The sequence below is a fragment of the Periplaneta americana genome, chromosome 8, assembly GCF_040183065.1.
Source record: "Periplaneta americana isolate PAMFEO1 chromosome 8, P.americana_PAMFEO1_priV1, whole genome shotgun sequence".
Classification (NCBI taxonomy): domain Eukaryota; kingdom Metazoa; phylum Arthropoda; class Insecta; order Blattodea; family Blattidae; genus Periplaneta; species Periplaneta americana.
The window spans coordinates 173,139,168-173,164,983 of NC_091124.1; the positions used below are offsets into that span (position 1 = coordinate 173,139,168).

A 25,816-nucleotide genomic window follows, 5' to 3' on the forward strand; every position below is an offset into this window, starting at 1 on the left:
TAAAATTGTACTAGATTTCTAAGCCGTTACTGGAAGCTAGTGAAATTTGAACATACTAATAATTAATCAATATCTGTATTAATATTATTAATAAATAACAGTTGTTTTATGTGTTGTGTTTATAATTCAACTATAGCCAGGTAAGTTTTCGGAGTTAGTAAAAATAATTTCATGTGGTCAAACAAAATCATTTTTAGGTTAGGTCTCGAGAGTCAATTATTTAGTCAAACCAATGAATTTCATATTGCCAGACAAAATACTTGACATGTTGATTCCTTTCTCGTAAAATTTGCCTACGAAAATATGTTACAAATTATTGAATAATTTAGAATAACCTTCCAACATAAAGTACGGTAAGTAAATAAGTCATTTAGTACGTAGGATCGTATAACTGGTAACAGTTGGCAACACTGACAAGACGGCAATATTTGCTGTTTATGAACTGTTCTTATGTGACCCTCACTATAGCTGCAATTATGGAGATGCTGCCTTTTTAAGGTCTTGCTTCTGTGGTTCATTCATGAGTAGACTCTAATGTTTAACAACGGTAATCCTCTTACTAAGGTCAAAGTGACTGTTCTCTTCTAGTTGCTCTGGCTGGACGTACTTTTTATAATATTAGAAAGCAAGATGTCTGATCATTTATAAACCGTACGATTTACTAGGCCTATAGGCCTTGTAATCAGTGTCCTACAAATTCACATAAAATAACTATTCGTGTATTTCAACCATTGCCATTATGATTTTGGCAATTACAGAATGGCGAAAAAAACTTCAAGTTCAGCAGTCTCAAAGAATAAAAATAATGTAATATCTGACCAAAATCCAAGTAACGAATCCAGTCCTTGTAAAAGAAAAAATAAGTAACGTAACCTTTAAAAGAATACAGTCAAGCAAGTGGTACCAAGATTTAAGAAGTTCATTGATAGCACTAATCGAATTTCGGACATCTAAATATAATGAGTAAATATGCCTACTGCTGTAAATTATATCGAAATATGTTCAGGGTCAATTTCGTTTGTGCGAGATCGTGCGTATTTGCTTGTTTTCCGCACAGAACCAATACGCGGTAAGTGTGAAATACCACATTCAGTATTCCCAACGTAACAAACATAACAATTTCCCTCTTCTTACCGCTTAAGCGCGACATTCATTTTACTGCTTTAGGCTTTTAACATATTATTTTTAGAGACGTTTAACATAGTAATAATTATAAATTGGAAACTTACCACTGCAATTTCACCTAAATTGCAATGTTAATTATTGTTTTTAAATATTTGCAAAAATTAAGTAAAGTCTACTACTCCACGAAACTTATTGCATTCCTGATACAAGTAACATTAAGGAAGCCGTGAAAAAATCAACAAGATTCCAGATGCCGATGTTATTACTGCAATATGTTATATAAATAATATTGTTAAAATATTAAAATGAAAAATAAATCATTACATAACCTTACCGTTTGTTTTAAGTTCGCATTTATAGACTGGGGGAAAAAAGACAGACGTATATCACGGCCTGCTGCAATATAGTAAACACAGAAAACATTTTATAGCAACAATGTTGAAGAGAGATATTTTTGTTTTCTAAAATTGCCGTCATTGAACAGAAACCAAGATGGAGATTTCATTGCAACTAATTAGAAATTCCTCTTTCAGGTATGTAATAAACGATCTTCGCACAATAGTAATATACGTTACAAGAGCGGTATGTTTGTTTTCATGTTCTCGGAAATTAAAAAAGCTCAACTACGTTTCGCTTTTTCAATCTTTTCCTCGACCATGAAAACGTCAACATACCGCTCTTGTAACGCATATTACTATTGTGAATCTGAAAACTGATCGTTTTGATACTGTAGTTTCCCGTGTTTACAGGAACAGTGGATACCCTAAAAATGTTCGCCTATCGAACTTGCTTTGTCTTCATGGGTATGCTTGAGCACCTTACCAAACCCAGATTATCTCATTAATATAGGCCTACATTAAAACCTTTTTAATTGGTTATTTTACGACGCTTTATCAACTGCTATGGTTACGTAGCGTCTGAGTGAGATGAAGGTGATAATGCCGGCGAAATGAGTCCAGGGTCCAGCGCCCAGCATTTGCCCTTAATGGGTTGAGGAAAACCCCCGAAAAAAACAGCAATCAGGTAACTTGCCCCGACCGGGAATCAAACCCGGGCCACCTGGTTTCGCGGCCAGACCCGCTAACCGTTACTCCACAGGTGTGGACCGCTAGTTCTATTGAGTAAAGTTACAGCATAGGCCTATAAACGATTTCTGTTCAAGAATGAATATTGTTAAAGTTAACATTAAGTTCAGGACCTCCATTACTCGTTCCCAACTGAACAGTTCTCACTACGGTAACACAAACTATGATATCTGGTAAAAAAAATTGTTTGACAGGTTAATTTACAAACAACCTTCTTCATGCAACGAGACACGGTATCGTACAGTATATGCATTTGGCGCGAAAATTAAAAATGGGTAACAAATAACCACACAGGTTAAAATCAACCGAGAAGTGCCAATTCCAGGCTCGATAATGGACACCAAGTACCAGCTATTATTGGTGGTGAGAATGAAGTAGAAACAGGACAACAGAAATTAACTGTGTGCTACGGTTTAATATAGTTCTAAATCTTAATGTACAGTAGCGGCAAAAAAAAACCCGGACCGACCCTTGTAGCCGATTTCACAGCCTTGTTCACTCTAGAGCACGATAGACTGGTAACTAAGACTTTCGTGATTCGTGGGAAGGAAACTTTTGGTCAATTTTTATTACTCTACTGCCACTTCCAACGGACTCCTAACGAATATTCACACGTTTATCACTGGGACTGTGGCGCTGGAAATCAATTTAGAACACTTTTATCTCAGCCACGACACATTTCAATTTTTATTGTACAATACAAATGCAATTATCACTACAATGACACAATAATTCTTGCAGATGACACAGAAACAACTTCGGAAACGTTATTAACAGAATAGCAGTTTCACTTCATTTCCACTAGATGACTCTTGAGTTCCAGCAGAGGCGTAGCAGGGATGCCAATATCGGCAAACGAAATGAAACTGTGAGGAATGGAATGTTACAATAGGTGTGTAGCACGTTAGGTTAGGTTAGGTTAGGTGTGTAAGATAATATGGTTATCATAGTTGGCGACACTGCAATCATTCTCCCACTTCACCTCAAATAACGTCATAACGACGGAATATGGCCGCCTTCCTCCTTCATGTACGACGATTTTCCTATATAAGTAAGGAACCTATTTAGGGCGGGTTGGGTGGGATCACAGCTCTCCCAGTGATCACATCGAGTTTCTACTACTCCACACTACAAAACTAAGGTATTTCCAGTGTTTGTTTTTAATTTCTTATACTGGCTGAACAGTAATAAAAATTCACCAAACTTTTTTTTTTTTTCTTTATTCCAATTTATTCCCAATAATTTTCGATTGCTGGTAAAATTCATGTTCTGGGAATAATAAGTTAATTAAGTAGTAAAATATCGCTGCAATCGAAAAGTATTGGGGATAAATTTGAATAAGGAACAATAGAAAGTTTCCTTCCCAGGCAGGACTCGAACCACGAAAGTCTTGGTTACCAGTCTATAGTGCTCTGGAGTGAACAAGGCTCTGAAATCAGCTACAAGGGTCGGTCCGGTTTTTATTGCCACTACTGTACATCTCCACTGTGCTGAATCAAGATTGTCATTCAATATTCGGTCATTCCCGGTGTTTTTTATGAAACCGAACAGACCAGCTGAAGGATATCTTGGACTGTAGTTCATTCACAGAGTTTGAGTACATTGAAGACGGTAATTTTTAAGCGCAAGTTCTTTTATACTGTAGTTTTTTTTATTTCATCACGTGTCACTTTTTACTCCGTCACTGTTACGATCACCGCTTCGTTGCACACAGCCGTATCTTCATGAAGTTAGAGAAGAACCACTGAAACCGCACTCTCAACTCAATACAACCAGTTCTGTGTCAGAAAAAGATTCAACTTCATTAATCTCACCTAGAACAATATCCCACGTCACCATCGCTACACCACACCGCCACTCACTGCCTCTGGCACGCCACTGTGCCCAAGGATATCTGGCGTGTCCTCGCAGTGCCCCCAGAGAAGTTCAATTTCAAGGTCTTCGCGAGTGTAAACAAAAATAACGCAGCGGCCGAAAAACATTCTTCTGTCTCATTCGCGCGCGAGCGATCTTCGTCTGTTTTAGGATGTTGTCATGATGCGTGGATTTCAGTGAGCGTTCATACCAAGATTGCAGAAACAGGCATTACAGAACGCAGAATGACACAACTTCTATTGTGCATACTACGAATACAATTATATTTTTTACTAGCCGTACCCGTGCGCTCCGCTGTACCCGTTAGAAATAAATATAAAATAATTACATAATTAAAATAGGTCATTTGATCCAGGGAACATTCGTGTTTGGTAGAAGGATAAATCGTTCAATAGGTTACTTAATTTAAATTGTATTTAAATAATTAAAATGCGATCATTTTGGTCCAGAGATCACTCATTTGGTGCAATGGCAATTCCTTTAACATGTTTCTTAATTTTTATTACATGCAACCATAGTTTAATGAACATTGACGTCATTTAGATTTATTGTGTATACTTTATATTACTTGCTATATGTTTCCATTGAATTATGGTAATAACTTAATTTTAACCCTTGTTTTCTACGTCTTCAGTAAATGGCGCTTGGCCCACTATGGTTCTGAACCCTTCAAATAACTTAGTGATACAGCATATATAGTGATATGTAATTATATTTCTTTCTTTCGAAAATGTAAGAATTCACGATCTCCTATGTAGGCCTACCATTGCCATGGAATGAATAAATGTGTTTTTTCTTCCTACTCAAAAATTTTATATATTGCACATAGGAGTTATTGCAGGAACAACAACGCTATAATATGAGGCAGCGGTGAAAATGTATTATATTGTTATTTTAAAAGTCTTGTATATCCTTTAATCGATATTACTTCATACACACACAAACATTCTCTGTAGGGTATGTTTAATAGCTTTCGTTCGTTGTTGTCCAAGGCCCCTAATAGATGACGTCATTTGTTTTTTATTTCATTACAGCGCCTTAGATGGCGTAGCTATATAAATTTTAAAACTCATTTATCTCATGAAATATCAGTCCTATCAAAATTTTGCATAGAATAAAACTTATCGGAAATAATTAAAAAAAAACTTTTGTTATGTAACATTTTTCACGAAAATTAATAATAAGGGAGATATTTCGATTTATTTAATTCAAGTCCCCTCATAACCCCCCTTTTAAATAAAGTATTTTGAATGCCATATAACCTAAAACCTAAGTTACAACGAACTTAATTTATATTCCAATTTTCATATAAATCAGTTCAGTCATTAACGCGTGAAAAGGTAACAAACAGACAGACAGACAGACAGACAGACAGACATACATACATACATACATACATACATACATACATACAAACAAAAATTTCAAAAAAGCGATTTTCGGTTTCAGGATGGTTAATTATATATTTTTATTTTAGTAGGTTATTTTACGGCGCTTTATCAACAGCTTAGGTTATTTAGCGTCTGAATGAGATGAAGGTGATAATGCCGGTGAAATGAGTCCGGGGTCCAGCACCGAAAGTTACCCAGCATTTGCTCATATTGGGTTGAGGGAAAACCCCGGAAAAAACCTCAACCAGGTAACTTGCCCCGACCGGGAATCGAACCCGGGCCACCTGGTTTCGCAGCCAGACGCGCTGACCGTTACTCCACAGGTGTGGACTTAATTATATATGTTAAGACCAATTATTTATGGAAAATCGAAAATTACCAGAAAAATTTTGGCTACAGATTGTTATTATTAGTATAGATTTTGTTCCTCCACTTTAAGATATTGAGTGGGAATCAAAGTGTTCTGTGTTGACGACGTATAATAGGCCTACTAACTCGTACTATAAAAGCTTTCGAACGAATTTCTCTACAAAACTATTTCGCATATTTATTTGGTCAAAGTAAATAAAATGGTACATAATTCCACTGTCCTATAACAACCCAAGAGGTTTTCTGCATATTACAGAACTACATGCAGCAACCGTTACGTGAATTCCAAATAAGCAGTTCAGATCGGCAGGCTAGCAGACAGGTTTCCGAACTGATGGAATGTGATAATTATACTGTAAATACATTTCTCTGCAGCTATGTTCAGTTCAAATGCTTAGTGATAACGATAACATGAAGTGCCAAGTTTGTGCCACACACTATCGTATTACTGTATTGATAACATTAATGCAATCATTTCTCGACATTGATTAATAACAAAGCATTCCTGGAGGAGTATTAACATGGAAACAATTCAGAGTAATGCGTAAAAACATTTAGAAGTAGATTAAAATTTAGCTTTTCAAAGTCAAGTGACCTTATGTAAGAAAACTTTTTTCTACAGGGACATCATTTTATTTTTACTTTGATTTTTATTGTACCTGAGTTTTTTAATGTACTTCACTCCCACCCCCTCTACTAGTAAACTTCCAACCCTACTCCACACAAAACCAAGGCCGTGTATATAGTCAAAGTCGCCTAGTTAACAGTACTGAGTTGGTGAGTATATAGTAAGTTCCAGAAATATGTTCGCGTTTTCCAGTGACAAAAAGCTTTCAATATTGAATCATATTTTCGCACAGGTACTGTCCGTTTGCCTACGTCGCATCCCAGTTTCCCCCACCCGCTTCTGCTCGCCCCTCTGTGAAGTCTAGTTTCTGTCTTAGCTCTTTTCTGTTAGGCATTGGACGTCTACGTAATATTAGCCTATACAACTGTTTAAAATAACTTACATAAAAGGGCCTCGTTAAGTAATTAACTTTCACGTGATTTTCCCCCTTTTCTACGACAAAATCACTTGGACGGACAGTAGATAGCATGTCTGAATAATTTTATCTTTTCGGATCGGGCAGAAGTGAAGATTGAATTTACAGTATGTAAGGTACTCTTTTATAGAGTAGGTACACAATTAGGCCTATTTCAACATGAGTTACTAATACGAAGGACGAAACTGGTAATTGGAATTCGGTACAATAGTCTATAGTGCGATAATATGCACAAAAGAACTGAAGCCTGTATCGAAATGAATGACCACCATTTTCAAACATGTGTTTAAATATCCATATTATGATTATTTTTTCAACAGTATCCTCACTAGAGGTTTTGATTTATCTAGAGAAAATCAAAACTCGAGTGGGATTTAATTGACTATTACACGATTAGAAGAAAGTAGGCTATATAAAGATTAGAAGTAACAAAGTGTACAACAAAATATTAATTGGCTTACGAAAATACAACTGTCTTCAAATGTATTATTGTATCATCTCAACATTACGCTAGATGGCAGTAGTGTCTTATGATGATTTTTTCTTGTTACCGGTATCAGTTGTGCCAACTATGGAATCATCATTGAACTCTGTGGACTGTTACTAGTCAAGAAGGCTTTGTCGATTCAGTTTAATTTTTATTAAAACATTTGCATTCCATTTCAATCATCCGGATCCCAGTAATCAACGTCACTTGACAGATGATTTTCAATAAATCTTAGTATTAAACAATCTCTGATACGTGACTATCCATAATATATAGCAGAAGCTATAACAAACATAACCTAAATAATATAAACAAGTGTTAGAAAAATTTTAATTAGGGATCATGAAATAAACAAGAAACGTTTTAATTAACGATGATGAAATAAAAAATAAACATGGATAATTTTAAAAGAAACAATTATTGAAAATACAATTTTCAAATTTGAATGTTTTGGTGGTTGGTGGTTCAGTTGATGTTATATTGGTCGTGTGCGTAAAAGAAGTGAATTCGTTGGTGCACATGGTGTATCCCTCAACTCATTCAAGATTTCCGAATGGTGCTCTTCATATATGACCAGTGATCTTTATTAATTCTTATTCTTGAATGCCAAAATGCGAGTCATATTTGAAAGTGATGTGCATCGACTGGAGTGGTTTGTAATTTTCTGTTTTTTGACGGCCAGACCAGTGCAGTTTGAAATGTTGGCAAACAAAGAAACAAATGCTAGGGTAGTGATAAAAATAAATGCTAGGGACGCGATAAAATTAAACAAATGCTAGGGACGCGATAAAATTGTGCGATAAGCAGCCATGATTGGTTGAAAGACGTCCTTTCGTGCCGTTTTATTGGTCGAAAGTAGTGTGACGTAGTAAAAGTGTAATAGTCAATTTAACTTCATTCTCTATATTGTACGCTGATGTGCTGTAGACAGTATAATATACACTGCATAATGAATACGTCCGAATGGATAGCTCAGTTCGTGAGTAAAAACACTTATTGTTAATACAGTATTGTAGCCTGAATTGATTGAACAAAAACCTAATGAAAACTATCAAACTCAAAATCGCGATATTAAATAGTTTATGCAAATGGATGAACTACTTTTCTTCCCTCCTATACCGAGTAAAGTGATTTGTTTGTATTTTACGCCAGTATCATCGAACTTCAGTCGTGGAAGAGATAGCAAACGGTGTTTCCGTTTCTCAACCGTTAATCCAAAGGTATAGCCAGGTTAATATTAGAAATGTGAGTAAAAATAAAATGATGTGTCTGTATAATTCATTCCCTCGAACTCTTGTCCTACGTCCTACCTCTTAGACTCAAAAAGAAACTCATTCAAACGTTAGTGATGCCCCATTTCGATTTTTGCGATTCTCTATTCATGGACCTAAAAATTAATACTGATCTTTTCCACCTACTACTGTATATTCACAATACCCGAGTTCGTTTCGTTTGTAACATTAAAAATTCGACCTGTAACACCATCACTAAAATTATCGCCTTGGGATCCAATTAAGACTTTTCAATTCTCTATTATTGCTATTTGAAAATCATTCACACTCACTTGCCTATCTATAGTGTTCGTAGTTTAGAAAATACCATTGGGTCTATAATATGTGTATTCTTAGCGAACATTCCCAGCTCTATGTAATGTAACTAAAGTAAGTTATTTAAGTTTCTAATGTATTACAGTGAAACCTGTTCAAATCGGAACCTGAATAATCCGGAATCCTGTCTATTTCGGAACAATTTATTGGTCCCGGCGAAATTCATATGTATTATGTGTAATTTTTTCTGAATAAAACGGAAACTGTCCAACGCGGAAACGAAAACTGTCTGCTTCTGTTCAAAACGGAAATAATATTTTGGACACACTACTTTAATGTGAACTATATTTTGAAACAGTATGTGCTTTCAAGGAATGTACGAAATACGTAGGTCACTAAGATAAAAACAAGTCTTCTTTGCAAAATTGTTGAGGGTGCGAGGATGTGTTGGCCTGGTGGTCATAAATTTTATTACCCTGTTGACTAGGCAGACGAGTCCCTTCAAAGATGTTCAATGCTTCACTCCTGTATACTGTCGTAGCTGGGTAGAACGCAAGTGTATTTGCGATTTCGTGATTAAAAAAAGTTGCGTAAAAATGTTGCACTATCATTAAATGATGACGTAAAAGTTATCGAGGAAAATGAGAAACGAAGCATATGGAAAATAATGTTGAAATTTAGGAATGGAAAACTCACGTGTAACTTAACACTTTAAAAAATAAAGGCCGTATCATGAATGAGTGGCTTGCGGTCAATAATGGTGACATAAAAAGGAAACAGAAAACAACTGGTAACACAGAAATAAATTAACTCTTGTGAGAGTGGATTCTTCTTGCCCTTTCAAACATCATGCCACTTTCTGGACTTATTCTGCAAAGCAAACCATTTAACTGGCAAAGAAATTAGATAATCCAGAATTCAAGGCTTCTAATGGATGGCTTCTAGTTCAACTAAATAATGTGTTGTGATATACAGTACAGTATTATAGTATAGTGTTAGATATTAAATTTAGTTTAATTAATAAACTTTATAGTGTTTTAATGAGTGAGTTACGATACAATTTATACAGGAAATGAGATTTTCATTAAGATCATTCACCAATTAAATAAGCGACAGGAAGCTGATTTAATGTCAGTAGTGTTAAACGGAATATTTTGTAATTCCTACAGTTTGCGGTATGCCATTTTGTTTTTCATTTATACAAATGATAAAATATTCCATTTCAACTTCACACTTGAATAACACGGAAACCTGTCCACAACGGAAAAAAAAATTAGGACCATGTCACTTCCGTCTTGAACAGGTTTCACTGTATTTTTATTTTAGTAGATTATTTTAAGTCGCTTCATCAACATCTTAGGTTATTTTGCGTCTGAATGAGATGAAGCTGATAATGCCAGTGAAATGAGTCCAGCGTCCAGCACCGTAAGTTACCCAGCATTTGTTCATATTGGGTTGAGGGGAAAACCCCGGAAAAAACCTCAACCAGGTAACTTGCCCCGACCGGGAATCGAACCCGGGCCACCTAATTTCACAGCCAGACGCGCTAGCCATTACTCCACAGGTGTGGACGAAACACTGATTGTGATGATGGGATACTTTATCTTTGGGTGATATCCACTAATTTTGAGCAAAATTATCGTTGTTTTCAATTTTACAGAGATCTATATTTTTGGAATAAGGTTAAGTACCCATCAGTTCGGGAGTGGAGGTCGCATACAGAAGTCTCGCCTAAAAGTGGGTCGCGCCTTCGAAAAGTTTTGGAACCACTGCTCTATTCTATAGCAACTCATTCTGTTTACCTTTCACTACCTCGAACCCTGAACATGTATCCTACATTCTATTCCTCTGCACAGAACATCCTCCTACTCGTCGTCTTTCAGTATATTATCGATTCCACGGCTCTGGATTTCTCTCCCTGACCATGTCGAAAAATATCAAAATTGAAGTGTAAATTCAACAATCACATTCTAGTTCATGTAATTACTTGCTTAAACATCTATTGAGATACGCAAATTTGGCTTAAGCCATAATACAAATTTTCATAAGTTCGTAACTTATACTATAACTAGGGACCGGATTTTTATGTAATTACATATTATATTCCTTCCCACCTAACCGTATATAAATAACAATTCTTTGCGAATCTTGTAATTACCATTAATATATTAAAATTTGATACTACATATTTGCCCCACATTACATAGTCTATTATGGCTTGGTATTACATAAATCTACATATTTAGGGGTTTTATTCATTTTTACTTCTCTAAAAGGAAGAAAAAAAAAAAAAAAAAAAAAAAAAAAAAAAAAAAAAAACTTCTGCTGGGGAAGTTTACAATTTGAAATACACAGGTTTAAAAAGCCTTTTTACCTACGCAAGAAAGGACATATTTCGGGACGAAACATAACATTCTTAGTTCCAGGAAGTAAAAGAGGCACTCAACCCATACCGCCCACTATAAATATGAGTGAACAAAAGGCAACCTTTCTCATACAACTACCTTGTATTGTAAAAATCCCTCATGCGGTGAAGTGGGACGAGGACGACATGATTTGTCTCCAATTATAATTGTTCTGCACACGTCTTAACAAGCCGTTCCCATGCTATTTGCAACCTTACCCACCCTCTTCCTAATCCTTCCTATCAAGTCTGGCATGAGCCGCAATAAGGTAGCCGACTTTTGAAAAGATGCTGGAGTAAAGGAACAAACTGGAAAGTTGTTGAAAGATTAAAATAAACAACTTTTCGGGTTATTGCTTGACCTCTTTACTCTAAATTTAGTAGACTTATACGGAAATGGGACTTTCCGAGCAATTATGAATTATGGTTCTCGGCTGGAATAATCCTACCCTTCTGAATGAGACATAAATGTCACTTTTCAAACAATAGTTTGTAAATGCCTATAGTTTGAGGTTTTAGTAGGTACTTTGTTTCTTACAGGGAGCAGCTAAAATGCATATGTCCCACATCACCTCTTCTTCTCTCCTAATCCAGTACAGCGAAACAGTGCTTGCAGTACTGTTGTGTCATTGATTTCACTCAGTTCTCTAGTTTTAGTAATTACAATATAAAGTGCAAGTGAGTTTTCCTACAGCTTTTATCTAACTAAATTGGCCCCTGTATCTTCAACCCTAACGATAAAAATAAAATCATGGATTGCGATGGATGAAGCTTTCACTACAGATGGAAAAATAGTAATGTGTCAAGTGTGCCGTAAAAAAGTCGGGTGCTCTATGAAATCACAACCGGAGAGTCTTACCTATCCTATATCTGCCAGATACTGATATTAAATATTTTCATGATTTCACATATTTTGGTACATATTCAGCTTATTTTTCTTACATAAATATGTACATATTTCACACCTTGATATTACATAAAAATCCGAACCCGTAATTATAACTATCCTTTAAGGCATATTGTCAGTTTTTCTCTTAAAGTGTACTGTATTTTATCATCATCATCATCATCATCGCTGTTATTCCTTATTTCTCTTATTTTGTATTTGTTTTATAATAAATATCCTTCAGTGTTCTCTTTCAATCATATTTATACTCTATTGGACTTTAAAGTTATTTGCATTATTTACTGTTACTGTTTATATATGTTACCGTTAAAACCCGAAATCCGTCAAAACCAGTTTCAACTAGTAAAACTAGTTCTAAAAAAGATAGATAGCGAGTTTCCATGAGGTCTAGAATCAGTGATAGGTTAGGTTTGGTTTGGTTTGTTTAGGCTTTTGTTTGGTAAAAGCCTAAACAAACCAAATCTAACCTTTAACTGATTCTAGACCTTACGAAAACTCGCTTTACATATAGGTACACTTTTTGTTCATGCATTTGTTTGAACTAGTCTTTACTAGTTGAAACTGGTTTTGACGGATTTCGGGTTTAGACGGTAATATATAGGCTATAAAGAGAGAGAGATAGTGTGTGTGTGTTTGTTATCTGTAGGATGGATGAGGAAGCCCTATGGTAGGGATGGCCAATCCTTGGCCCGCACGCCAAATAATGGTCCATCAAGACTTTTGATTGGCCCACCGACAGCTCAAGATTAATGTTGAATAAAGTCAACACTTTTAAATTAAAGCTTAAATTACTTTTTGTAACAGCTTAGAGCAGTGCAATCTTGATCATTTTCCAAACATTCAGTGTCTGAGACTCAGAAAAACTTCCCATACTTGCAGATTGAAATAATAGAAATCCAAAACCACTCAGAACTTCGTGCTCAATTTAAAGAGCACTGTGGATTACCCATTGCTCCTAATTTGACTGGGTTTTGGAAATATGTCCCTTCAGACCGGTTTTCTAACCTTCATGATCTTGCTCTAAGACTCGTGTGCACCTTTGGCTCCGCATACATTTGTGAGCAAACTTTTCTAGCATGAATGTTAAGAATAAATCACCTTCAATTATCACAGATGCACGTCTTACTAATATGCTTTTTATGTGCACATGAAAAATTGTACCTAATATTGAGAAATTGTTACATGTAAAACCAGTTCAAAAATCACATTAACATTGCAGATCTTCAGAATTCATTGGAATGTTCTTATTAAATACTACAAGAAGTATTTTATGACAAGTCGGTGTTAAAAATTGTATTACGTGATGGTCTTTCAAAATAAAAAAGTGAATAATTATATACGAGTATAACGAAATGACTTTTAAAAATGATTTTTTAAATATACACTTATCCGAATAATCTATTAAAACTTACAGATAAATCTTAGGTTAGCTTCGAAATAATAGTTAATGTAACTTTAGTTAAGTGGCCCTTCAAATACCCACCAATTTACTGCCCCAAGCTCAAAATAAGTTGGCCATCCCTGCCCTATAGCCTTTAAAAAAATAAAAGAAACACACACAAAATTCGTTGTGAATATATGAACACACTCTCTCTCTCTCTCTCCCCCCCTTGCATCTCAGCCTGAGGCTTATTGTGCTTACCACTCCTATTCTGTGAATGCTTGAGTAGCCGAACGACCGCGCTCTTGTACAAGTACAGCACGCTGCACGGTGAATTTAACCCGGGCGATGATGATGATGACGATGGCAAAATGAGTCCGAGGTCCAACGTCCAAAGTTAACCAGCAATTCTGCTTCAAATTGGTTGAGGGAAAACCCCGGAAATTTTACTTGAAGCAAGTACAGAGATAGGTTTTGAAGTAAATCCCGAAAAGACAATGAATATGATTATGATCAGAACATACTACGAAATACAGATATAAAAATTGAAAATGCATTCTTCCAAAATGTGTAAAAATTAAATATCTTGGAGCAAGAGTAACAAAATAAATAACATTCGAGAGGAAATTAAACGCAGAATAAATATGGGATATGTCTGTAATTATTCGGTTGAGGAGCTTTTGTCATTCAGTCTGCTTTCAAAAAAGTTGAAAATTACAATTTAAAAATAGTTATATTACCGATTGTTCTGTATGGTTGTGAAACTTTGACTCTCACTTTGAGAGAGGATCAGAGATTAAGTGTGTTTGAGAATAAGGTGCTTAGGTAAATATTCGGAACTAAGAGGGATGAAGTTACAGGGGAATGGAGAAAGTTATACAACGCAGAACTGCACGCATTGTATTCTTCACCTGACATAATTAGGAACATTAAATCCAGACATTTGAGATGAACAGGGCATGTAGCACGTATGGGCGAATCCAGAAATGCATATAAAGCGTTAATTGGAAGGCCAGAAGGAAGAAGACCTTTGGGGAGGCCGAGACTTAGAGTGTAAGACAATATTAAAATGAATTTGAGGTAGGTGAGATATGATTGTAGAGACTGGATTAATCTTGTTCAGGATAGAGACCGATGACGGGCTTATGTGAGGGCGCCAATGAACCTCCGGGTTCCTTAAAAGTCATAAGTAAGTAATTAATGGATTATTTGCCCTCCTGCTCCTGTCCCTACCGTTACGTATTATACTGTCCCGATAATCCAATTAATCATAAATAATTTTAACCAGATAATTATTGGGCTCCTTCTGAAAAAAAAAAAAGACCTTGATTGCAGAAAAAAAGGCTTATTTTATTGTCTTATTCATTTTTGTTTATTGGTATTGTTTCACAATAAATTAATTTAGTAACATAATAATTTTAAAAAATCTTACTTTTACACGTGTTTAGAGAGTCTTCACAATCGTCGGGAAAACTTCTTTTATAGCGTGAAATAGTAGGACCTGACAATTTGAAAGTGAATCTTAAATTTGGAACGCTGTCACCTGTGGTTGAAAACCTTACACACATGGCCAGTCTGGTAACTGCTGAAACTGCTTCAAGGAAAAAAAATTCTTTCTGTCCCAATCAATTGTAATTTAATTTCAAAATCTGATCTTGACATCCCCGTACATTATTTAAAAAAAAAAGTGATTCTTCGGTCAGCTCATTTCCTCAATCATGATTCTAGTTTCGTCCCTTCCTTTGTGGTATTTGCTTATCCAAAAATGAATATGTGCGCAAATAGAAACGAGATTTGCGCAAGAGAACCTGGAGTTTTACCTGGCAACTGTTTTTTGCCTTTTAACTGGCAACTGTTTTTTGCCTATCATTATTCCTACGCAGTTGCAATAGTGGAAACGTGGCTTAAATGTTACTGAACAGCCTCCTCTCTTTCCAATCCACGTCAATTTTCTTTAGGTTTGCGATCAATTTATCCCAATCCACTCCATCAAACGCCTTTTCTAGGTCCACAAATACTATATACACTTTATTCTTCTCTAGGTATCTTTCGCCGATTGTTCGTAGCAGTCCAATTGCATTTCTCGTATCTTTTCCCTTCCTGAAGCCAAACTGCTCTTCTTTCAACTGTTCTTCCATCTTAGAATATAAACTTCGATTCAATATTCGCAGATGAATCTTAGCCGAGTGTGATATCAGGGTGATAGTCCTGAACTCATTACATTTCTTGGCATTATTTGTCTTCGGTATTGGAAGCAACACTGTTTTCTTCTCTATAATAATATTTATGCTCGACCATGCCGAAATGTACTAATTATACACCTGCTGGCAGTCCTTTAATGCATGTCATTAAAGTACAGGTCTTCAGCCAATGATAACTCAGCTTACATGTGTTCAGCCAATGAGAAGTCAGCTTTGTACCGTTATAAAACCGCAAGTATCGATTATTCTCGGATATGCAATCGAAAGAGAATTAGCGAAAAGTCGCGGAGGCTGAAATCCAATACTGTCGCAGAAGGTTATGTTCTGTTACTATAATAATTAGCGTTAATTGTAAATCATATTCAAATAAATTCAATTCGTCATCTCGTTTTTCAATGTCGAATTCAATAATCAAGGTTATAATATTATCAAGTTTAACGGGATTATACATCAAGGTCAATGACATTATTGTTCCTCGGAAAAAATCAATACTTTCACGTCTGCGCACATCTCACAATTCACGACCTGGAACAAGGTCACTTCCGATCTTGTCAGATACAAATAAAATGTATACATCTGAATACCGGTAATTTCAAGTTAGAAATATGGTCGAGCATAAAAAGTCGTATGAAACTCGCCTATAATGGTAATTAAGAAGCTCGTATGAAAATTATGAAACTCGCTTGCGCTCGTTTCATAAACATCCATACTCGCTTTCTTAAGTACTATCATTATAGGCTAGTTGCATAATGTACTATTTTAAACTGGTTAACATATAAATAAACCCATTTCTGTTACGAACAAAACTGTATTATTATTTTCTGTAACTTTTTTTTATAAAGAGGACTTTCAAATCTTTGACTCTTGAATAACCCTATAACTTACTACTATTGCATTTTAAAGGCTACTAGTGGCTTGTGCAGCAAATGCTGCAAACTAAGTCCATTAGATGTTCAAATAAAAATTTTTCAATGAAGAATACCAGACATTTTGAAAGTTATTTGCTTCCATAATAATGAAACATACTCTCTCTGAATGTTTTTTTTATGTCAAATACTTTTTCTTGAACCCATCCACCTTCAGGTTTTGAGTTTCAAACCGAAAACGCAAGTAACAATGTCAGGACGATCAGTGGGTTTTTCATATGGGAGTAAAGCAATTGCTATTTCAGGTCTTTGTGGATTGTAGGGGAAAGTTAAAAAAATGTCGGGTTTGCTATGCTTTCGAACAATAGACATAGCATCTTGCATGGCGAGCTTGAAATGTAGAGGGTGAAATCATTTTATCCTGCTATGAGATCTTGCTGAAATGATCGGGGGCCTACAAAATTTTCTAGGCCTCTTATTTTATCAGTAAGTAATATCTTTTGGTCTTCCCTTGGGAACTGTAATTTTTGCGCTCTCTTGAGTCTTTACTGATGACAATGACGCATATAAATATCTAAACAACACCGCCATTAAATATATGAAAAGGAAAAGGACCCAACTCCACTTGATCAATGACCATAAAAATATTTCATTTTACGTAAGTTTTTAGTTACATACATACATACATACATACATACATACATACATACATACATACATACATACATACATACATAGCCGCCACTCAGTAAATTATAGAAATGAAGATCTAATTCCAGATATTCCCTACATCTACTTAAATAATCCCAAAATGTTTCACTTTCATATCATCAATATAGCATTAATATGTATAATTAATGAAAAATAGTCATATCATGATATTAAATGTAATAATATTTAATTTCTAATGGCAATAATGTCATCAACGTAGATTTCAATATAATACACAGCTGTAAAAGGTAAAGGTAAAGGTAAAGGTATCCCCGTAACATGCCATGAAGGCACTTGGGGGGCATGGAGGTAGAGCCCCATGCTTTCCATGACCTCGGCACTAGAATGAGGTGGTGTGGTCGGCACCACGCTCTGACCGCCTTTTACCCCCGGGAAAGACCCGGTACTCAATTTGATAGGAGGCTGAGTGAACCTCGGGGCCGTTCTGAAAGTTTGGCAACGAGAAAAAATCCTGTCACCACCTGGGATCGAACCCCGGACCTTCCAGTCCGTAGCCAGCTGCTCTACCAACTGAGCTACCCGGGCGCATAATACACAGCTGTACTCAGAAAAATTACACACCACAGAATCAGACCTGTAAATTTTATTATTTTTAGTAAGCCTTGAAGTTTTTAATAACCAATTGAATTTGAGCTCTAAATATATCAGCAATTCTGCCTTCGTGTAATAGCCTATTGTTATTGTAGTGTGTGTTTTGTTTTATTCTGAAATGCAGTTAGTTCTCAAAACTGACGAAAAATGGATTTTGGAAAATAGGAAAAATATATAGGAAAACTAACGCTTCTCTGAAAGTTGCTATTTTTTTTAAAATCCTTGGATGCCAAGCTTCAAAATGACGGGTCATTCATTAAAATCCGTTCAGTCGTTTTCCCGTAATTTCCATTATCAGTTCAAATTATATATAGATTTGTTCTAATGTGTACATTTTTTGTTATACTATTTATTTTATTGGGTTATTTTACGACGCTGTATCAACATCTAGGTTATTTAGCGTCTGAATGAAATGAAGGTGATAATGCCGGTGAAATGAGTCCGGGATCCAGCACCGAAAGTTATCCAGCATTTGCTCGTATTGGGTTGAGGGAAAACCCCGGAAAAAACCTCAACCAGGTAACTTGCCCCGACCGGGATTCGAACCCGGGGTTATACTGTTCGAAGAGACAAAAAAAAAGTACTGTAATAGAAGTACTTAGGTTTGAAGTGTTCACGAAATTAGAAGTCAGTATGACACCCGCCAAAATCAGAACTAATAGAAAAAATTTTCACGAATTGTTTTAATTAAACAAATGTGTTATTTTTAATCCTATTTGTATTAGTACATTTAGACTTGAGCAGTGTGCAAACCATATTAAATATCTATATACTGTGATCGAATAGGAATTATTGGTCTATTGGTAAAAAACTAAGTTCTTGTACTTTCTTAATTTCGTTTGGCAGAAAGATTCAATTAATTTCCCTTAAGTAACAGGTACTCTATACTTTTCGTAATAAAATATAAATTCCTACGAATAAATGCCTTGTACACGTACAGACAGGTTTATTTCTACTACTACGATGCTGTAAATAATTCACATGGGATACAATTTGTTTATTTATTGACATTCTTTAAATAATGAATGTTATTCCTGAGTCCTGTCACGTATGACCCACCGCCAGAATTGTTCAATCCTTGCTCAACACACTCATCCCTCCATCGTCCTCAGTACGAAATACGTTTGTAAAATCATTGTATGTAGTGTTTCATTGACAGCCCGGGACAAGTACTTAATATCCGATACATTTTCTTCATACTTTTGAACCCTATTAGATGAATTCTTTGTTAGTCAGTTAATTATGCATATTTAAGGTCCTATCTAGCTTCGGTCCAGAACAAATCTTTGCTAAAAAAAATAATAAATAAAACTCAACAATCAACGTAGATGAAGGCAAGGAAGTTAGCCCAAATCGCGATGGCTGCAATAAAGAACCTACAGCAGCCCGGCGGTTCTACCCTTCGCAGAATAGCAGAGTAGGCCCTACATCTCGGCGAGCTTCCCTACAGTTGGAGCACGCTGAAGCGGCAGTTAGTGGCAACACTGAAACGTCGCGTCATGTACTGTAGGTATACTGAGGATAATGAACGGCCGCCGGTACCAGCTCCTCGAGTATCTATCCTAAGATAGATCCCCGAGGAGTTGGTACCGGTCGTTCATTATCATAATCAGGTATTTAAGTACTTGTCCCGGACTGTCAAGGAAACACTACACACAATGATTTTAAACAGTCTTGAACAGTGTGCATTCCTCAATCAACGAATGTATAAAGAATTACTAGTGGCTTGTGCAGCAAATGCTGCAAACTAAGTTCCATTAAAAGTTCAGACTAAAATTTTCCAAATTTATTTCCAACTAGCCGTACCCGTGCGCTCCGCTGCACCTGTTAGAAATAAATATAAAGCAATTACGTAATTAAAATAGGACGTTTGATCCAGGGAACATTCATGTTTGTTAGAAGGATAAATCGTTTAATATGTTACTTAATTTAAATTGTATTTAAATAATTAAATTGCGATCATTTTGGTCCAGAGACCACTCATTTGGTGCAACGACAATAATTCTTTTAACATGTTTCTTATTTGTTATTACACGCAACTATAGTTTAATGAAGATTGACATATCATTTAGTTTTATTGTGTAAACTTTATATTACTTGCTATATGGTTCCATTGAATTACGGTAATAACTTAATTTTAACCCTTGTTTTCTACGTCTACAGTAAATGGCGCTTGGCCCACTATGGTTCTGAAACCTTCAAATAACTTAAATAGTGATACAGCATAAACAGGTGATATGTAATTATATTTCTTTCTTTCGAAAATGTAAGAATTCACGATCTCCTATGTACCATTGCCATGGAATGAATAAATGTGTTTTTTCTTCCTGCTCAAAAATTTTATATTTTGCACATGGGAATTACTGCAGGAACAACAACGCTACAATCTGAGGCGGCGGTGAAAACGTATTGTATTGTTGTTTTAAAAGTATATCAGACCTACCAAATGTTGCATAGAATAAAACTTATCGGAAATCATTTTTAAAGAAACTTTTGTTATGTAACATTTTTCACAAAAAAGCAATAATAAGCGAGATATTTCGATTTAATTCAGGTCCCGTTAAATGAAGTATTTTGAATGCCATATAGCCTAAAATCTAAATTACAACAAACTTAATTTATATTTCAATTTTCATCGAAATCCGTTCAGCCATTATCGCGTGAAAAGGTAACAAACATACAGACAGACAGACATACAAACAAAAATGTAAAAAAAGCGATGTCTCAGGATGAATAATTATACATGTTAACACCAATTATTTTTGGAAAAGAGAAAATTACCAGAGAATTTTCGGCTACATATTTATTATTAGTATATATTATATTATATTATATTATATTATATTATATTATATTATATTATATTATATTATATTATATTATATTAAAATGCGTTGATAACGGATGTACTCCGATAAGTAAGTTTTTAATTTGTTGTGGGGGCTCTTGAATCTCAGAAGCAACAACTTTTACAGCAGCGCAACATAATCTGCTTGGCTCATTACCCAATTTTTTTTTGCATTGCATTTATTGCATATATAGTCTATTTTTTATGTATTTTAACACGATTCGATTGAGCACAGTTAAAATTTGAATTATAAAATAATGGATTGCTAAGCTAACGTACCTTTACTGCATACTAAATCAATACACTCTCGTTCGTTAATTCTCTGAGATTAAAATGAGTGTGTACATAAATATTATTTTAAAGAAATACAGAAAACGAATGTACAAAATAGCCTATCAATTTTTCTGTGCATAGGAAGCTATTTTAATCTTACCTGTCCTCGATTTACTAAGAAGTTACTGTAATAACATTATAGCAGTAAGTCCATCTAGAGAAACTACACTTTCCAATGGTGAAATAATAATTAATTGTTCAAATCGGTTAATTTAGCTTCCGATGTTACAGTACTTCATACAAACACAGAAACATTATCTGTAGGCTAAGTTTAATAGCTTTCGATTGTTGCTGTCCAAGGCCCCTTTGTCGATTGTTGTTGTCCAAGGTCCCTTATAGACGAATTCATTTGTTATTTCATTGCACCATCTTAGATGGCGTTATTTTAATTTTAAAACTCATTTATCTCATTAAATATCAGTCCTATCAAAATTTTGTAAAGAATAAAACGTATCGGAAATCATTTTTAAAGAAACTTTTGTTATGTAACATTTTTCACAAAAATCAATAATAAGCGAGATATTTCGATTTATTTAATTCAGGCCCCCTTATAACCCCCCTTTTAAATAAAGTATTTTGAATGCCATATAGCCTAAAATCTAAGTTACAACGAACTTAATTTATATTCCAATTTTCATACAAATCGGTTCAGCCATTATTGCGTGAAAAGGTAACAAACATACAGACAGACATAGAAACAAAAATTAAAAAAAAAAAAAAAAACGATTTTCGGTTTCAGGGTGGTTAATTATATATGTTAGGACCAATTATTTTTGGAAAATCGAAAATTACCAGAAAAATTTCGGCTACAGATTTATTATTAGTATAGATGAAGAATACCAGATATTTTGGAAGTTATTTGCTTCCATAATAATGAAACACACCCCTCTGAATGGTTTTCTTTACGTTAAATACCTTTTATTGAACCTATATATCTTCAGTTCTTGAGTTTCAATGCGAAAACGCAAGTAACAATGTCAGGACGATCAGTCGATTTTTTATGTGGGCGTGAAGCAGTAGCTATTTCATATCATTGCGGATCGTAGGTGAGAGTTGAGAAAATATTAGGTTTGCCATTCTTCCCAACAATAGACATAGCGTCTTAGTATAGCTGCTGCATGTTTAGTGAACTACCTTGAAATGTAAAGGGTAGAATCATTTTATCCTTCTAAGAGACCTTGCTAAAATGATCGGGACACTATAACATTTTGTAGGCCTCTTATTTTATTAGTAAGTAATACCTTTTGGTCTTTCCTTAGGCATTATAATTTTTGCGCTTCCTCCAGATAATACTGAAGAGAATTCCACATACAAATATATCTACAGTATATCACTTACTTACAAATGGCTTTTAAGGAACCCAAAGATTCATTGCCGCCCTCACATAAGCCCACTATCGGTCCCTATCCTGAGCAAAATTAATCCAGTCTCTACCATCATATCCCACCTTTATCAAATCCATTTTAATATTCTCCCATCTCCGTCTGCCTCCCTCAAGATCGTTTCCCTTCAGGTCTTCCAACTAACACTCTATATCCATTTCTAGATTAATCCATACGTGCTACATGCGTTGCCATCTCAAACGTCTGGATTTAATGTCCCTAATTATGTTAGGTGAAGAATGCAATGCGTGTAGTTCTGCATTGTGTAACTTTCTCCATTTTCCTGTAACTTCATCCATCTTACCCCCAAATATTTTCCTAAGCATCTTATTTTCGTACACCCTTAATCTCTCTTTCTCTCTCAAAGTGAGAGTCCAAGTTTCACAACCATAAAGAACAACCGGTAGCGTAACTGTTTTATAAATTCTAACTTTCAGCTTTAAATATCTACACCACACCGCCATTAAATATATGGAAAAGACCCATACCACTTTATTAATAACTATAAAATTATTTCATATTTAATAACAATATTCATATCTTACGTAAGTTTTGTATAGACTACTATATAGCCGTCACTCAGTAAATATATTACAGAAATGAAGATCTAACTTCAGATATTCTCTACGCCTATTTATATAAACCCAAAAGGTTTCACTTTCATATTATCATTAAATCATTAATCTGTATAATTAGTGACAATACATCATGGCATTCAGTATAATAACATTTCATTTTTAATGCTAATAATGTCAAACATTCTTAAGTTTTGTAGTTTTTAATATCCAATACACAGACAGTTGTACTCAGAAAATTACACACCAGAGAATCTGAATGTAAATTCTTTTTAGTAAGTCTTGAAGTTTTTAATAACGAATATTACAGAAACGCTCTGACCGACATATTGGCATTACGATGTCAGAGAATCTGAGCCATCTGAACTCTAAATATATCAGTAATCCTACAAGTCATGGCCTTCGTATGATATTGTTTATTGTAGTGTGTTTGTGTTTTGTTTTATTCTGAAAAGCCATTATTTCTCAAAACTGACGACAGATGGATTTTGGAAAATAGGAAAATGATGTAGGAAAATTGACGTTTCACTGAAAACTACTATTTTTCTGAAAAACTTTGGGTTCCAAGCTTCAAAATGAGGGGTCATTTATTAAAATTCGTTCAGCCGTTTTCCCGTAGTTTCCATTACCAGTTCAAATTATATATATAGATAATAACTTACACTACTCCACGGAATAAAACTAAAGTGAATACAGAATTACTGAAAAACGCAGTAATCTATGTCATCCGGCCTAACCGCCACCATGACCGAGGATGAGCCGGTATCGAGAACTATACTAACGAGTATGTTCTCGGAAATGATTTCTCATGTATGTTAATTACTATTTTCCCAATTTTCAATATCCTATATATTGAAACCTTTTCTTCCAGTGAACGATCCATCTTTATTTTTCAATTTCTATGCCTAGCGTGAATTTAACCATAAATTAATTACAGCACATTAAATCGTCAACTTAACTGAAAACAACAAACAAATACTTTAATGTAGGTACATTTTACTCCGTGCCATTCTAAGTTATCTCTATTAGCATAATTTTCAAGTCTGAAAGTCAAGACGTGGAAGAGAAACGAAAATCGGGCCAGGTAATCTAGATTCTGGACAATGTAGATTACTGCGTATGATTATTGAGTCGTACTTAAAACGCCACAAATTTCAATTTTTTATGAACTATAACTACAATTGAATCACAATATTGAGAAACCCCACATGTCCATTTCCTTTTTACGAAATTGAGTTATATATTCTTATTTAAGCAGGTTATTTTACGACGCTTTAGCTACATCTTAGGTTATTTAGCGTCTGAATGAGATGGTGATAATGCCGGTGAAATGAGTCCGGGGTCCAGAATCTAAAGTTACCCAGCATTTGCTCATATTGGGTTGAGGAAAAACCCCGGAAAAAACTTCAACCAGGTAACTTACCCCGACCGGGAATCGAACCCGGGCCACCTGGTTTCGCGGCCAGACGCGCTAACCGTTACTCCACAGGTGTGGACTTGAGTTATATATGATTTCATGATTTCGTATTCTAAACATGTAAACTCATGGTATTATGAAGAGAAACCGCACATACGAGTATTCCCATCAGTATTCATTTTAGCTAAAGTGTTAATAAAAATAATTTGAGCACAAATCTAGGACCTGAGATGATTGTATCTCCTGAAAAGTTTAATTTTTTAGACATGTGGGTTTTCTCAATATTCCGGTTTAATTACATTTAACAGGATTAAATTTCCTAGTAAATGAAAGAACACGACAATTATGTAAACTGTCCTTCAATACAGCTACGCACTTTTGCGGAAGTGACAGTAAAATAATATTGCTAAATGAATTGGTGAAAGTAGCTACTTGCCACCATTTGCGATCTAAATAGAGCACTTTAAATTAATCATGGACATGTAATACCTTTGAGTTTATGACAGTTACGAAACCCTGTTACAAACGCTGTTCCCGATACTATATTATTGTAATGAAAGTTCTAGAATGTCATTTCGGTATGTTCTGGCTGAAAAATGATTCTATGCCTTATATTTCAGAAATTATAAGAAATGAATAGACCGGATTAAAGTTTTATAAACGATTAAACAAGTAGGATGAAATAATAAGAAAAATTACTAGACAGTAATTAGTTCGAAGTTTTTGCACAGTGCCTCAGACTTACAAAAATCCGTTTCGAAGCAATGTATCGAACTCATCACCAACGAAGTATTTTTTTGTTATTTTACGACGCTTATCATCTGCTATGGTTATCTAGCGTTTGAATGATATTATGATAATGCTGGCGAAATGAGTCCAGGGTCCAGCGTCGAAAGTCACTCAGTAATTGCTTTTAATGGGTTGAGAGAAAACCTCGGAAAAAACCTCAACTAGATAACTTGTCCCAACCAGAATTTGAACCCGGTCACTCTCGTTTCACGGTCAGGCATGCTAACCGTTACTTCACAGCGGTGGATCCAGTGAAGTAAAGAAAAATGTACAACATTATCTGTTGAATCCTGTATCAATAGTTACCAGACTGATACGAGCTTTCGGTAAGGAACGCAACAGACACTATAGGTTTTTTTTTTCCTCTTTTCGGAGTCCATGCATAGGACGGAACGTTGAATACTTCTATGTCTCTGACTTGAAAACCCCCACTACCTCCCACTATAATGAACATCTGAAAATCTCTAA

At 35.1% G+C, this 25,816-nt stretch overlaps 1 protein-coding gene across 3 annotated transcripts in view; it reads right to left on the reverse strand.

Annotated features, from left to right (window-relative positions):
- smg (sterile alpha motif domain containing protein 4 smaug) overlaps positions 1-25,816 on the reverse strand; it is a 200,910-nt gene that overhangs the window by 71,704 nt on the left and 103,390 nt on the right. The window contains exon 1 of one of the 3 annotated variants that reach the window (XM_069834061.1): positions 4,025-4,085. The exons of the other annotated variants lie outside the window; for them this stretch is intronic. The gene's annotated coding sequence lies outside the window, so the exon portion shown is untranslated. Of the gene's footprint in view, positions 1-4,024; positions 4,086-25,816 lie in introns of those variants that run through there. 3 annotated transcript variants of the gene reach the window in all.